The sequence below is a fragment of the Meles meles genome, chromosome 3 (assembly GCF_922984935.1).
Source record: "Meles meles chromosome 3, mMelMel3.1 paternal haplotype, whole genome shotgun sequence".
In the NCBI taxonomy this organism is placed as follows: Eukaryota; Metazoa; Chordata; class Mammalia; order Carnivora; family Mustelidae; genus Meles; species Meles meles.
The window spans coordinates 56,840,672-56,846,671 of record NC_060068.1 but is presented as its reverse complement, the minus strand read 5'-3'; the positions used below and the strand labels follow the sequence as shown (position 1 = coordinate 56,846,671).

General features: G+C 39.8%; 1 pseudogene; it reads right to left on the bottom strand.

Annotated features, from left to right (window-relative positions):
• Positions 1 to 4,882: 4,882 nt before the first annotated feature.
• LOC123939225 lies at positions 4,883 to 5,850 on the bottom strand (annotated as a pseudogene).
• Positions 5,851 to 6,000: the final 150 nt, after the last annotated feature.

The window sequence follows — 6,000 nt, the reverse complement described above, 5'->3', positions numbered from 1 at the left end:
TTTCCCATGGTTTCATCTGAAGCCCATTACCTTCTCAAATAATATGCTAAGTGACAAAGGGCAGATTCTGCTACATTTTCTGTTACCTCACTATTACCATCAGCTGCTTCTTTGGTCTCCTCAGGAAGGAAAAGCATGGGAATTAGGTTTCTGAGAAGAGCCATGGCTATAACAAAGAAATACAGATTGATGACTCACAATGCCTGACTCAAACACAAACTTGCTGCTGTGCATCTTAGCCAATCTCCAGTAGTTCTATGTTTGTTCCTGTTAACTGGCCAGTGGCACCTCAAATTCAACTTGTATAAGATTGAATGCATGATTTCTCTGCCCTAAATCAATGGTTTTATTTTATCCTTCTTAGTAAATGGCACTTCATTTTCATCTGATTTCATAAGCTAAAAATTGGAAGTATTTTTTTTTATTATTCCTGCCTTCCTTATTCTTATTGTTTACTAAATCCTGTCAATTTCTAAATACCTCTTCAATAAATTCTGTTTGTTCTGTACTCAGACTCTATCTCAGCTATGTTAGCTTTGTTTAGCATAAATATTAACTGTATTATTTCAGTAGTTTTATAATTAATGCTTTTGTCTCTCACTTAGCTTTTTTTTTATTTTTAAAGACCTGATTGTTCAAACTCTTGTGTAAAATCTTCAATTGTTCTTTATTACCTTTAAGATAGAATTTAAACAATCTTGGGTGTAAAAAACAAACAAACAAACGTATTTATTTTATTCAGTCTTTCCCATGTCTTTCCTTCCATGTAGCCCTTTTTGGACCATACCCTAATACATGCTTTTTGAGTTTTCTGTGGCTCTTCACTACAGTCCTTTAATGCTTCCATTCTTTGCTTCAGGAATCACTATAAATATAATCTCTCAAAAGCATTTTGATGGTCCTCAGCAATCCATTCCCAGCCATACCTATTGAATTCTTTTGTGCTGCCCTTCTCATGCCTGTTCTTATCTGCTAGCATATCACTAATGCTGCAGTATCTTAAGAATATTTTAATAGTTTGATAACTTTTTTTTTTAATTTTTTTTTTCTTTTTTACAGATAGAGAGAGAGAGAGAGAGAGATTACAAGTAGGCAGAGCAGCAGCCAGAGAGGGGAGGAAGCAGGCTCCCTGCCAAGCAGAGAGCCCGATACGGGGCTCGATCCCAGAGACCCTGAGATCATGACCCGAGCTGAAGGCAGAGGCTTAACCCACTGAGCCACCCAGGCGCCCCAGTTTGATAACTTTCTATTTAGTTTATGAGAATGTGAGATCTTTGAGGATAGGAGTTATATCTTTTCCTGAGTGCCTAGCATCTTTCTTGTATAGGGCCTATGAGATATAGCTAAAACAAAATGAAAGACTGATAAATGAATTAACTCTAGCAACTTCCAGAGTCCAGTGATTTCTATAAAAATACTTGACAAATTTGTAAGGTGAGTGAGATTTTTAAAGGTAGGTGGCCCTGGTCAGTCATGGACCTGGAGCTCTGATTTTTAACTGCTCTCTACTATAAACTTACAAATGACAAAAACCTTCTCCAATCTCATGTTAGACAGCATGTAGTCATATCAGAATGATGTGAACAAGTTTGTTGCTGATTAATGAATTCAATGAAAAAAAAAAAAACAAAACTGTACCTTGCAATGTCAGGAGCATTTCTTTGTCTGGACAGGTAGTCAAGTTTCCCGCAGAAGGAGCTAGGGAGATATTTATTCCTAGTTTTTTTTCAGGCTGGAATGGCTTATTCAAGTTAACTTCTGAATCTGCTTTCTGCCAATGGTCACAAGTCATAAAAATTGTTCCACAAAACTCCTTCAGTTTGCAATATTGACTTTCCTGTCCACTAACTTTATTCTGTCTCTTGATTGATCTTATTTGCCCTTTGGATTCAGTACAGTTTTCTTGCTACAAACTTGGACCATAAATACTGTCGTTCTAAATCCCAGTTACATAGCCTCAGGCTTCCTTTTGGTATAACCCTTCCTTGGTTAATCTAGGCCAGTGTTTCTCACTATGGCAGTATGCTATAAATATCTGGAGAACTTAAACACAGATTAGCAGTTTCCAGCCCAGACCAATTAGAGAAATCCCCGGATATAGGGTTCAAGTGTGGGCATTTTTAAAAAAGCCAGACATGAGTATTATTGACAGAGACCCATTGGCCCAACACAGTGAGAATTTTGTGTTCTGAAAGGAGAATAAAGGACACCATCCTCTGTTCTTTGGAAAAGGGAGTTGAGAAGAGTCTGTAACTCAGTATGGAGGTATAGTTTTCGATCAAGGCAATATTCTATTAAAGGGATTCACAGTAAGTAGAGTAAAGTAAGTTTTAGAATGGTACCATAAATAATTCACAGAAATTACTAGATCATCGATTCAGTTTAACTGTGTTCCAAGACAAACCAATTTCCCAAAACCTCATCTAAAACTTTTGATGTGGAAACACCTTTGTAAAAATAAATGAAATTTTATTTTTCTCCTGATTACACTGAGTAGAGGATATGCCCAAGATTTTAATTTCCGGAAGTTTAATTAAATTTTCTTTCAATTAAAATGTTAAATTTCCTCTATTTGAAATTCAATCTAGTAGTAGCAGTAGTAGTAGTACCAAACTATTAAAAAGCTATTAGGAACATATACTCATATACTTATTCATTAATGGCATTAGTATAAAAAAAGTTTGTTTCCAGCATTTTTTGTTTCTGGGGAGCTCTAAAAGCTGAAGAGCTTAATCTCTGAACACATTGCTTTTATTTGCAGGACAAAAATGAAATAAGTTTACTTTGAAATTAGAAATTGCTAATCCTATTTCCTAGAGTTGTTAACAGTGAGTCACTGTTTACAATTGGATTATCCACTGAACCAAAGGCCGCATACCATGTGTGATGGAAATTGAAAAAGCCTGTATGACTAGCTGCCATTGATTTCATGTTACTGCACAATGGTAAATGTGCCATCTCTTTAACACTATAGTCTATAGCTCTATTAAAGTGCACTTTCACGATTGGAAGTACATGAAAGTAAGTCATTGGTGAGGAGAAAGCTTTAAATACAATTATAATATTAATGAAACTGACTGAATTTTTGGCAGCCCCAAAATAATAATTTTTTTCCTTTTTTTTTTTTTTTTTTTTTTTTAGGAAAGCACTTATAAAAATGTGCAGGTGTCATCAAAGTCATCATATCATTCTGGGAGATAACTATTCTTTTCATTTTGTTTTCTTTACTGGATAACATGAGTTGATCTCCTGGTCCTCATGTTAGGATGTAAATGTTATCTTCAGTCCTCTTTATGTAACAGTATATTACTTAGGGTACTGCAGAGAAATTGAATGTGTGTGTGTGTGTAATGGCATCAGTACAATAAAAAATTCTTTTCCAACATTTTAGTTTGTTTATCTTCATCAGTATCTCTATCTGTATATCTCTATTACTATCTATCTATCTATCAAGAGATTTATTATAAGGAATCAAGGAATGGGCTCAAATGATTACAGAGGCTAGCAAGTCCCAAGATCTGTAGGGTAATTCAGCAAGCTAGAGATCCTGATGGTATAGTTCTAGTCCAAAGGCCAGCAGAGTCAAGACCTAGGAAGAATTGATATTTTAGTTCAAGTCTGAAGGCAGGAAAAAATTTATCTTCATAGTTCTTCCTTATCTGAGTATCATCTATACTTGGATTCTCTCTCTCTGTCTACACACACATACACACACTGAAATCCACTCTTTTTCACTGTGTTTCATTTTACTCTTACTTAAATATTAGCAATAATAGAGCATTCATATTGTGTGTGTGTGTGTGTGTATAATTTGGGGGTGGGGTGGGGCTCATTGCAACTATATATACCATATATGTTTGTAGAGAATAAAAAAATGATAGTGTGATTTAGGTAGGGCAGAGAGTTAGGTGAGGAAATTAGTGGGGGGAGTGCCCCAGTACATTGCATTCTTTAGAGAATATGTGGGGGATGCATGGGTGTAGGTGGGACTTGATAGCCAAGATACTGACAAGAAATGTCTTTGTAGCCTGCTCTCCTTACTCCCATCCAAGGGAGTCTGAAGGCCCAGGCTCTGCACAGGACCTGAGTTTGTTCTAGAATGTAGAGTTCTAGTTGACTTTGCCTAAATGCTTATGGTGGACTAGGGTTTCATATAGACGACATCTCCAGTTTAAACCATGGCTTCTGAGGAAGTAGGTACTAGAGCAAGAAGACGCCATGCCTGGGGGTGGCAAGCCAAGGACAGGGTGAGCTAGAGATCAGGGCAGCCTCTGTGCTAGAGATCTCCTTGAGCTGGAGCCTGCTCCTGCTAGAGTCAGCGAAGCAGGAGGCCCAGGTGCAGGGCAAGCTGTAAAAGTGAGATGAGGAGAGATCTTGACATGCAGGGTCCTGGAGTTTCCCTGTCTGCCTTGCTGCTTCTCACACTCACTCTCCTCCTACCAGGGCCAGTTCCACCTACCCATTGGTCTGCATACCTGACAGGTCCAACTACGAAGTGCCATGTTCATTTTTTCTCACTCTCTCCTGGGAACCTTCTGAGGGGGGGGGGGCAGAGGGAGAACACAAGCATTAACTTTGTGTCTCCTGGAGTCCAAACTGGGTTTGCCCTGTGCAGTGAGAGTGAGGGGTGTTGAAAAGTACCCCCACCCCTCATTATGGGGAAGAAAATCCATGTCTCACAACCTCAGGGCTGCAAAGATCTTGGCTGCCCCTCCACTTGGGGAATGGAACCAAATCCACCTCTGTCCCACCTCCCCACTCCCCCAATGATTCTCACTCCCTGCTCACCATGGGAAAAGGATGCCTTGGGATCAGTGACCCCAGCTCCAGAGCCCTGAAGCAGCGGGGATGAGTGTCGGTCATAGAGTCATGGTGGGGACGATCAGAAGAGAGATTACTTTTTCTTGAATTTGTTTTGCTTCCACAAAACAGTTTTTCAAATTCTTCGGGAGATAGGGAAAGGACCCTTGGTAAGTCCTCACTTGACAGACACATCTCAGACCTCATCTGATCCTCACCTGGAGGAAACTTGGTTCACCTCTTATTGTTTGCTGCCAGCATTTCGTAGTGACAGATCTACAGGCCTGGCCTTCCAGGCTCACTCCCCCTGGGCTGAAGTCTGTGGACTGTAGCTAGCTCAGGGTGGTCTCACCAGAGTCAGAGAACACTTGGATGTCCTAGGTCTTGGGGAGGTTTGAAAGGGTGTCTGATCCAATAGGAGTTGAGTTTTCCTTAAGTAGACAATGACTTTTTCATCTCTTCCTTCAATATTATCTTTCTCAAGTTAGAGAGTCACCTTACTGAGTTCCTGTCTTTGACCCTTCCTGAGACCATCTCTTTTCTGGCATTATCATCTTCCTCTACCTCTTTCTGTGATGTCTTCTGCTTCTTTCTTTCTATCTCCACAATGACCAGTGACAAACTGCGTGACCAATAATCCATTTCTTTTTTTTTTTTTTTACCAATAATCCATTTCAATCTTGGTGAGCAGGTTGGAGTCCGGGGCTGGGCTGCAGGGAGCATGGATGACTTGTTGACAAGATCCTCAAAAAAAGGCTTGTGTTGAGAGCTGCTATCCACGGATTCTCTCTGCTTATGGATCTGTGTCTGCTTATACATGTTGGAGTCTGAGTAGGATGATGATGGAAATGGGCCAGGGTATCCTGGGGGGTCCCAGTACTTCTTGGGGCTGAAGCCTGGGAGACAGTTCCAGAGGTCCTGCTCTTTACCCACACTTCTGGGGATGGGAAGAGGGAGGGAGATATGGATTTGGTGAAAGCGAGATCTTGGCTTCTGAGCTGTTCCATGTGTTCCAGGAAGGAACAGGGACAGTGGAACTTTGTAGATCATGATGAGGCAATTATATCCAGGATAATTTTGTCCTTGGGGATGGCAGCCAAGTCCTTGTAGCTCAGCACCTTAATATCCATGATGTTTGTGTGCTAGCACAACTAATAAAATATTTGTAAAAATTCATCTGTGTATTATGTAAAATAAGTC